Source organism: Canis aureus, chromosome Y (genome assembly GCF_053574225.1).
Source record: "Canis aureus isolate CA01 chromosome Y, VMU_Caureus_v.1.0, whole genome shotgun sequence".
Lineage (NCBI taxonomy): Eukaryota > Metazoa > Chordata > Mammalia > Carnivora > Canidae > Canis > Canis aureus.
In genome coordinates, this window is record NC_135650.1 from 5,509,377 (window position 1) to 5,520,042 (window position 10,666).

The 10,666-nt window shown below is 40.4% G+C and overlaps 1 pseudogene; it reads right to left on the reverse strand.

Annotated features, from left to right (window-relative positions):
* Nucleotides 1-8,378: 8,378 nt before the first annotated feature.
* Nucleotides 8,379-8,908, reverse strand: LOC144309423 (large ribosomal subunit protein uL1 pseudogene; annotated as a pseudogene).
* Nucleotides 8,909-10,666: the final 1,758 nt, after the last annotated feature.

Genomic DNA, 10,666 nt, shown 5'->3' on the forward strand with positions numbered 1-10,666 from the left:
TCAAAAGCCTGTAGAAAGCACTACCATTTGATCCAGCAATCCCAATTTTGGGAAATATATCCCAAAGTCTCTGGGATAAGTCTCTGACGGACTTCAGAGAGATATCTATGTTCAAAAGCACTGTTCAAAAATAGCACCCGGTCCCAACAACTTACCTACATAACTTTCAAACCATCCTGAAAACCTATGAATTTGACCTGTGATTTAAAGAAAGAACAGCTGTAAGGCTACAGAGAGAAGAGTTTTCACTTCTAACAAGGTAGGAATGCAGAAAAATAAAAGAAAACAAAAAATAACCGAGTGGGGGAGGGGCAACAAGAGAAGCCACACTAAAACCTGTGGAAAAGCCTCCAGGACAGGAAAGCCCATCCCGGGAGAAGCAGGAATGGTAAAAAATCTATACCATATTTTTCCCAGATGGAAAAGTGCTCAGCAGGGAGCTCCAGCAAAACCTCAGGAGGGACAGTGTAGCCCCCAGTTTTCTCAAGTCACTAACAGAGGAGGTGTGTCTGGGGGAAATCACACCACACACTGAGGGCCAATTTTGGTAAAGGGCAGGAGGGGGCACCAGCAGGACCTCGGGACATGCTGGTCGGTCAGGCGGGGGATCAAGATGGATGGGTCTGATACAGATGCTATGAAATGGTGGAACATGTGCACCCCAATGTTTATACCAGCAGTGTCCACAATATCTAAACACTGTGGGTGGAGCCTCATTGTTCATCGAAAGATATGATGGAATATTACTCAACCATTAGAAATAACGAATACCCAACATTTCCTTCAATGTAGATGGAAATGGAGGGTATTATGCTGAGAGAATTTTGTCAATCAGAGAAGGGTAATCGTCGTATGGTTCACTCATACAGGGAATATAAAAATAATGAAAGGTATCCAGGGGAAAGGATAGAAAATGAGTGGGAATAATCTGAGAGGGTTACAAGGCATGACAGGCTTCTAAGTCTGGGAAACGAACAAGGGAAGGGGAGGTAGGCAGGTGGTTGGGGAGACTGGGTGACATGCACTGAGGGAGGACCTTGACAGAATGAGCACTGGGTGTTATATTATATGTTGGCAAATCGAACTACAATAAAAAAAAATACCAAAAAGTATTACTGATACCAAAACCAATGTAGAAAATTAGGGTCTACCCAGCAGAAAGTAGAGACATGGAGAGGTGTATTGCATAGTGGTTAAATACCCCTATACTATGGTTACTCCGTTCAAGTAATATCCATAGAGCCAGAGAGCTGCTCTCCCAAAAATAACATGATTGTGGGAGTCCCCATTTAGAAGGAGATACTCACATTTGATGTTCAGCCATCCATCTTCATGATGAAAGCCCAGTGGCATCCAGGAGGTTCTTGGCATAACTAGAAAACAGCATTAGCTATCTTGAACTTATTGTTCTCCAGAAGGTAAGCAGCAGGAAAATCATGAAAAAAAAGGCTGCCTGCAAAGTATCACAAATGCTCTTGTAATGTCTGATTAAAGGGCTGTTGGTTTTCATAGTGAGAATCCCCTGAAGTCTCAGCTGCTGACAGAATAATCCTCACGAGTGGAGGTTCTGTCACTGGAATGACAATTTCCTTCTTAGTTCACAGCCTTTCTGATCTTGCCAATTTGATGTTCAATTCAAAACGATGAATTGGAGCCTCTGTCATCATTGCAGCCTTTACAATCACTTAGGCATTCAAATGGAGACCAAAACTAGACTCAGTGTGGTTGGTTGGTTGGTTGTATTTTTAACAATTGTACTTTTTCTATAAGTTTTTAAAATATTCATTCAGGCAATTACAGTATGGTTAAATTTTTAAGTCAGGTTGATTTAGACTTGCATTTCATTTCATATATTTCTTTAAATATGCTTCCTGTAAATTACCAAATGAGGTCATCACTGGTTCAAACATTTTATATGAAGAACATTAAAATAACTGCAGGAAATTTCCTGATAGGGGAGCATGTTATTTGGACATAACTTCTAACTAATCAGTAAATACATTAATTAATTCCAGTTCATGAACAATTATTGAGGATCCTTTATTTTCAAGACCCTGGCCTAGATTCTTCTAACGATAGAAGGAAGAGTTGCAAGAGACATGGTGCCTTGCCTATGGAATAATCATACAAAAGAAAAATCAATGAATTTAGTTCTATATATCATAATATAATGTATGGCCATGGAATTTATTTTCCAGATATCAGTAATATATTTTAGTTACATTATTTTGATAAAACCTATTGAATGTAGATTGGAAGTAGGAGAAGTACAGAGTTTGTAAGCTTATTTGACTATTTCCCCCTTCTCACATTTCTCCTCATTCCACCAGCCAAAGTTTTTAAAGACATGTGACATGTCCTTTCTTAGATGCTGCTACTTATTTAACTTGTACATGTCCTAGCTTATTCCATTTGAGATAAGATTTATTTCATTGATTTGGATGTTTTCAAACCCTGTAAGATACATATCATGAGGAAAAAAGGAGTTTAATAAACAACTCTTTCATAAAAGTGGGTGTAAATGTAGTAATAATTTATTCAGGGGAGAGGGTATTGAATTCTTGTTTTCTGAGATAAAATTTAAGAAAGGAATTAAACATCAGCCCTTAGTATTTGTCATTTTTAGTATAGATCTCCCATACTCTTTTATCCTGGACTTTCTTTTTTAAATGGAGGTAGAACTTACAGACAGTAAAATAACAGGCTTTAACTGTTGAGTTTGAGAAGTTTTGACAAGTGTATATATTCATGCAACTGCCACCAGAAATAAGACATAGAATACTTCCACCAGCACAGAAAGTTCTCTCATGTCTCTTTCTAATTAACTTCACCTATGCCAAGGGCAGAAATCTCTGATTTTTTTTATCATAAACCATTTTTTCTGCCTATTTTAGTCCTTCATACACATGAATCATTTAGTATGTAGTCTTCTGTGTCTGGCTTCCTATGCCCAACATAGTATTTTTTTTTTTTTTAGAAATATCCACATTGTGACATGTATCAGTAGTTTCTTATTCTTAAGTAATACTCTACTATATAAATTTACCAAAATGTATTTATTCATTCTCCAATTGGTATTTATTTAGATTATTTCCACTGTGAAGATATTACAAATAAGACCTATAAATATTCTTGTCCAAGTCTTTCTGTGAACATATGTTTTCATTTCTCTTTGTAAATACCTAGTAGTAGAATTTCTGGGTTCCTGAATAAATGAATGTCAGTTACCAAACAATTCCCAAAGTGGTATACCATTTTATATTCCCACCAGCAATGTATAAAAATTCTAGTTCTTCACACCACCCTCACAACATTTGCTACTGTCAGTCTTTTTATTTTAACCGTTCTGGTGTGGACACTAAATGGTACCTCCCAGGGGCTTTAATTTTCATTTTTTCAGATGACTAGTGATATTAAGCATCATTTGTAAAGTGAATGTTCAAGTTTTTTTCTCATCTTTAAAATTAGGTTGTTTGTAGTTTTTTTAATTGTTGGTTTATAAGAGTTCTTTATTTATTCTGGTTAAGAGTTCTTTGTCAAATATTTGTATTAAGAATATTTTTCCCATTCTGTGGCTTACCTTACTTTTTATAATGAATGTTTTAATTTTCAGGAAGCGTAAATTATCTGTTTTTGCTGATCAATATTTTCTATATACTCTATAATAAAATTTTATCCACCCTGAAAAAAAATACCCTTATACTAGAGACTGACTCCCCATCAGCTGATTGAGCACTTCTGCATGTTTTGCCACCAATTGCGAACCTGCTTTTCTCATAAGTCAAAAAAATACAGCCTGTGTCTTTGTTGTAATGTAATCAACCAAAATGTCCCATGGCGGCCATAAAGGCTGATTCGTCCTTGAGTTTTATTATCGCAAGTAGTGTTTGTTGACACAGTAAGAATGTGGATATGTGACAAATGGAAACCTCACTTGAAATGGAATTCGTAAGTCATAAGAGGAAGTTCTTCTTGAACCCCTTTGCAGACCCAGAGGAAGAGAAAGAAGTCTAGCAGCATGAGAAAAATGTTTTCCTAGCATGGCAACAGATCACCCAGGGGGACATAGTCACGACTGGGCCAACAAAAAGCCACTACACCTGACACCCTAGGTCAATCCAATGGGTTTCGGTTTCCATCAGCCTGCTTACCCCCTGCACCCACTTCCTCCATAAGGAGGAGATCCTCTTCTCTTTTCTCCCTGCTTGCACATGGCTTGTCATAGCTTCCCTGTTCCTAGTTGCAGTTCTTCTGCTAATGCTGAATCTACCCATTTTAATGGTAAAATATCCAGTTCTCCCATTTCTGTGGCTGATAAAGGATAGTGGAATTTCAGTTTGCCCATTTAGAACTCTGTGAATATATTCCTGAGATAGACAGTATTCTCTTCCTTAGATTTCTGGAGTGGACCTAGGAGACAGTATAGTGCACTTAATTAAGGTTTACAACACGATGAATTTTCACATATTTGCCTACAGTGTAATGGAGAATCATTTTTGTCTCTCCCTTTGGTTACTTACACATTGATTCAAATGCCTATGGGTCTACTACATGATCAATCTGCCCATGCTATGTCAGCAAGTGTTTTGTCCTGCGTCTCTAAGGGAAAGACCAAGTGTAGGAAGAGGTGGTTGAGACATGAGTACAACTGACCTGTAGACAGAAGAGGGGCTGGAAACCCTCTCAGGGCATACCTGGGTGTGCCTTTGTAATACAATTGATATTGTAAATAGAGCACTTTCCTTGGTTCCATAAGTTAATTCTGAAAATTACTGAAACTGATGGCCCCTGGGAACCCCTGATTATACAGCCAGTCTGTTAGAGAGTGTGGGTGGCCTAGGCACCGCCAAAATGCATCTGGTGCCTGTTATAAGGACCATCTTGTGGAATCTCTTCCCTTATCCTCTGAGTTCTCATGCTAACACAGTGCTCAACATTAGAAACTAGTGGAATATTCCACAATGGGGGGAGACAACAAAATACTTCATGTCAAAAATCGAGGATGCCCAAGGACTGGCTCACTGAGGCATGTGAATTGGGAGGAGAAGTGATGAGACTGTGGATAGGAGATTCCTTTGATTCCTGTGTAGTCTGAAGGTCTTAGATGGTGCTGACAAGCAGCTGTGTCTCATTCATTTACATACAACCAAAGTTAAAATGAAAAGTAAAGTAAAGGAATTTGGAAATGATGGGTCCAAAGCCCTGGGAGCTGACATAGTGGAAAAGTGTACAAAAGGTTGAATAATAAGCACATACCTAAGTATGCAATCCCTTGCTCATTATTATCAATAGGAGCTAAAGGACCCAGAGTGGTGGGTCAGATCTCAAGGTAAGATGAAGCTCTGAATTCCCTCATTCTCAAACCTTCCCCTCAAGTAGATAATGAACTTGGGCAACACGGAGCACCTCTGAGACCTCTGGGCTGCTAAAGGCATTCCAGGTTGGGGGGATGACCAAACCAAGAAATTACTGAAAGGAAGAGGTAGAGTGTGATGAATATGTCTCATTTTAAGTATGCGCATCCTCAGCTCCCTGACAACATTTATTATAATGGGATGTGAGAGTGACTAATTTGGAGGCTATGTCCTATGTTTGGAAGGCTACAGAGTGGAAGGGAGTATTTGCGTCTGTACATTGCCCACATTTCAGTACAGAACAATCACAGATGCTTTACAAGGTCCATACACATTGCAGGTTACTCCTAAGGATACCAGTCAGCTCGGAGGCTGGACAGAAGGCCCTGTTGGTTTTGTGTCCTTGAGGAGTTGGGGGCTGTCCCAGGGCACCAGACCAGACAGAAGTCGGTTATCCTCCTTTCCTTCTGGGAAAGGTGGAACCTGGAACATCTCAAGGCAGCAAAAGCTCTCCTGTTGCTAGATACACTTCACTTTGAAACATCAGTGCCTCACGCTGGCCTCAGGAAGGTGTAAATCAGTCTTCACTTGGAGCCTACAGTTTGGAACACATGGAGAGCACCTGGCTTGAGGGTTGGAAATGCCACATTCATTCTTTCCTTTTCTTCTTTCATCTGTGAGAGTCACAGCCACTCAGGAACTAAGGTGTCATGTGCCAAAGTGCTTTATGTGGAACCTGCCACCTGCCAAGGGACTGGGCATCTCCCTCCAGGCACAAGCACTTGAGAGTCACTGCAGCAGGCCCCTCCCAATATGGGCAGCTAGGAGAACACGGGAACAGCAATTTTACTGAGCAGCACTGCTAAACACCTGGGATGAGCTTAAATAGTATAGAGCTCAAAGATTTTTCCTTATACTTTGATTACCTGTCGAATTAAAAGTTTCCAATATTGTTTCTAATTTCCTGCCTTTCCTACAACATGATAACAACTTTGAGATTTTTTCCTTTTTGATTTTCATATTTCTATACTTACCTGTCTTAGATATATTCTTTATTTTCCAAATCCTGTCAATATATCTAATGGAACTTCTTACATATATGAGTTATCGCTTTTGGGCGGGTATCTTGTTTCATTTCATAATTGTGGAAGTGAGCACCTTCTAAAATACTGACCAAAATACAGTCAGAGCCATGTGGAGCCCTGTGTTTGTTATTCTACAGGATTATATTATCTCTTCCTTTTGATTCTGCCCCTCTCTTTTATCTTGGTTGTGCCTTTGTGATTGTTGTTGTGTCTCTATCTACGTTTTGGTGGTTTATATAAATTTGGCGTTAGCACCTATTATAATACAGAACAACATACACTCAGAATGGAAAAGATCAACCTCTGGGTGGTCCACTCTGTGAGATCATATCCTTTCCCATGCACCACGGCCTCCTCGCCCTTTCTTTTTAAGTTATACCAGCTTCTAAATTTGTTTTTCCCTTTTGTTTTCTGTTTTCTCTAGGTTTGTTTCTCTTTTTCCATTATTTTCCAGTCCTAGACATCTTTGGAATTATCTGGGGAAATTTTACTTAGGTCCTGGTTAATATTTTTGACTCTGCTCACTCATAAAGCAATTCTGCCCTATACAAAAAGAGGAGAAGATGAATTGACAACAACGGAAAACCAGAAATAATAGTTTCTCCAACAAACCTAAGGAATATCAATTTCAGTAGCATGTTTGAGGTAAAATTCAGGGACACAATGTAAATCTTTTTTTTTAAGATTTTATTTATTTATTCATAGAGTCAGAGAGAGAGAGAGGCAGAGACACAGGAAGAGGGAGAAGCAGGCATCATACAGAGAGCACGATGTGGGACTCGATCCAGGGTCTCCAGGACCATGCCCTGGGCTGCAGGTGGCGCTAAACCGCTGCACTACCAGGGCTGCCCCCACAATGTAAATCTAATGGTGGCTCTTGAAGAAAACAAAAGGACTACAGCGATTTCCATGCTGAAGAATTGGGAAAATCAGGCTGAAGTAAAAGTCATGCCATGACGTTCAATTTAAACTGGATGCCACCACTTAGGGATAAAGAGGTGGAGGAGAAAGTGAGTGATGTGAAAGATGAGTTCAAGGAAAGGAAGGGAACTGGAAGAAAGAGAAAGACAATTCAGAAATCTTGAGGGCAGATATCAGGATACAAGTGATATTTTGAGGAAGAATAATATTCATCTTACTGGGATTCCAGAAGTTATGTAGTGAGAGACAGAAGAACACAAAGCATATTGGAATGAATTATACCTGATATCTTCCCTGAACGGGCATTCATATCCAAGAGACAGAGAGGACACACCCCCAAAACAATCAAACAAATATGATCAACACCCCGATATATAATATTGGAGCTTGAAATATCAAGGATCAATAGAAAGTCCTAAAAGAAGATGTAGAGAAGATATTATGAACTTCTATGGAGAGAAATGTCGATTAAAAGCACACCTATTCAACACGTTCTGGCCTGCCAGAAAAGTCCTGCAAGGTATATTCGGGTACTAAATGAGAATAACATGCAACCAAGAAGCATTTATCCAGCAAGGCTGCAATTGGGCAGAAGACATGAACAGACTTTTTAGTGAAGAAGACTTACTGTTGGCTCAAAGCACATGACAAAATGCTCCATAACCATTGCCATCAGGTTCATATACATCTAAACCACAATGACATACCAGCTCTCACCCTTGAGAATGGTATCATTGACAGGACAGGAAACTAATGCTGGCAAGGATGTGGAGGGGGAACCACTTTTGCACTTTTGGTGAGAATGCAAGCAGGTGCAACACTCTGGAAAACAGAGTGGAGTCTCATCAGGAAGATAAAAATAGAGCTAATCTATGACCCAGAAATTGCACTGTTGGGTATTTGTTCCAAAGATACAGATGTGGTGAAGCGACAGGACACCTGCCTCCCATGTTTATTTTATTTTATTTATTTTCTTTTATTTCTCTTTACCGGCAGCACTAGGATTTATTAAATGGCCTTAGTAAAGGCGCTGGGGTTTTCTCATGGTGCTCTTATGTACAAAGCCTGGATGTTCTGCCAATTCTTTTTGAGCTTGGACACCAGGAAATTGACAGTTAAGTGGATGTGTTACATGAGCTCATCGTCCGACATCTCTACGTGGCCAAGAGCCATTGCCAGACATAGCATATTCTTCACCTGGAATTTGATGGTGGACTTCACTTCATCCACTTTGGCCTCCATTTTCTCATTGTGGGTCAGGAAGGAAGGGAATTTGCCAGGTTTATTCAGGCCTGGATCCAGGATCCATGGGATTTGCTTGATCAGAGATTTGAAGCCAAAAAGGCATCATGATTCTTGGCCAACTTCTTAGCTAGTTTTTTATTCTTGTTGAGTTTCTTCAGGCCTCAATGTCCATGTGGGGAATTTCCACTGCCTTGGCCTCATCACAGTGCTGCTAGTCCCCCAAAACACACATGGAGAACTTGGGGCAGGGGGTGGACTAAAGCCTGATGGTGTCTGAGAAGCATTTGTTCTTCTGAGGTTCATAGTTCCTCAGTCTCATCTGTAGCTCTAGTCTACAGAAACATCCAGTGCTTGTGCTGGTTCCCATGCAGGGCCTCCCACACAGCCTTATACAGGGTGTCATGGGAGACTTTGTTGCTCATGGTAGCTCATGCCCAGTAACTGGAAAAGAGAACCCAAAATTTATTTTATAGCACAAATGTGTACAACAGCTAAACCATGGAAGGAACCATCACATCCTTCAACAGATGAAGGAGTAAATATGATGTGGTCCTGTAACACATAGTAACAACTGATTGTTTCTCATGGGTGGAAAGAAAGTATACCTGTCATTTTCTCTATATGAAAGTATCTGGAGAGTATCCTGCTGAGTGAAATAAGTAAATTGGAAAAAAGGCAATCATTGTGGGGATCCTGGCTCAGGATTCAATCTCCAGGCTTGAAATCATGTCCTGTGCTGAGGTTATCACTGAACTGCTGAGCCACCCAGGTGTCCCAATAAAGACAGAATATAGAAACTTCTTTATTCAGTTACATCAGATTAGGGATAGGTGAAAATGACAGACAGAAATGTACGGTGTACACTTGATATATTTACACTGCTCAGATAGGCAAAGAAATGGAATATGTACTGCAGACCGGGTGGCTCACCTGTTTAGTGCCTCCTTCAGCCCAGGCTGTGATCCTGGAGACCAGGATCAAGTTCCATGCCGAGCACCCTGCTTGGAGCCTGATTTCCCCTCTGCCTGTCTTTGCCTCTCTCTCACTCTGTGTCTCTCATGAATAAATCAATAAAGTGTTTTTTTTAAAAAGTAATGGAATATGTAAATAAATTAGGGAAATAACGTGAAGCCTGAACTAGAAGGTTGAATGATCTAAATTTTCTCCAAGAAGAAAATATGGAAAATGGAAGAGAGAAAGCATTTGAAGACAGAAGAGTGGAGCATTTCCTTGTTCACAACCATGTATGTTTTCTCAGGATTATGGGACATTTTTTGGATGAACATTTTGGAAACCTATATGAGGAAAAGCCTAGTGAACAAGAAACACAACTGAGGCATTTAAATAAATAGTAAGGCACCTATACATGGAGTCCTAAGCCGCCTTTTGTCTTTAGAAGTTCAATGCCACATAATAGTTGGCCCACATAAAGGGAAGGATTCTGATTCTCACCTCCACCAGCAACTTGATGTGTGGATTCAGACAAATCACTTGCCTTCTCTGGACATTGTTTTCATATCTGTCATTGGGAATTATAACACCACCTGTCACTTGGTATGGTGAGACCTAAAGGAGAGTCCACATAGCAAGCCCTTGTAGCAAGTCCACCATAATAATGGGTTATGTGAATTGACATGAGATCTCCCCCAGCTACATGACATCAGTGCATTGCTCCATGCCAGGAGGAAGTAGGTGCTCAGATTGCTGAAGGCACCAAATCCGTTTCTGTTTGGCTCTGGGCCCAGGGATCTGGATCATCTCCCAGAATTCCATCCCTACCTGGGCTGGCTCTGGGGTTTTTCTCCATTACACTTCCCAAGTAGGTGCAAATGAAGCCATGACCCTATCACAGCCTCTGTGCTGAGCCTTTAGGAGATGGGTCAGTAAACTCACCTCCAGGGATAACCTCTCCTCAGGGCCTAGACAGGAAGTAGGGAAATTTGAGTGGGAGTGGAAGTACCTCCAGTGTGAGAACTGTTATCCAAAGAAGGAAGCTACACAGAGAGGAGAGTGAGGCTCAGGATAGCATCACTATTCCTCACTTGGTGCCTGTGGACATGT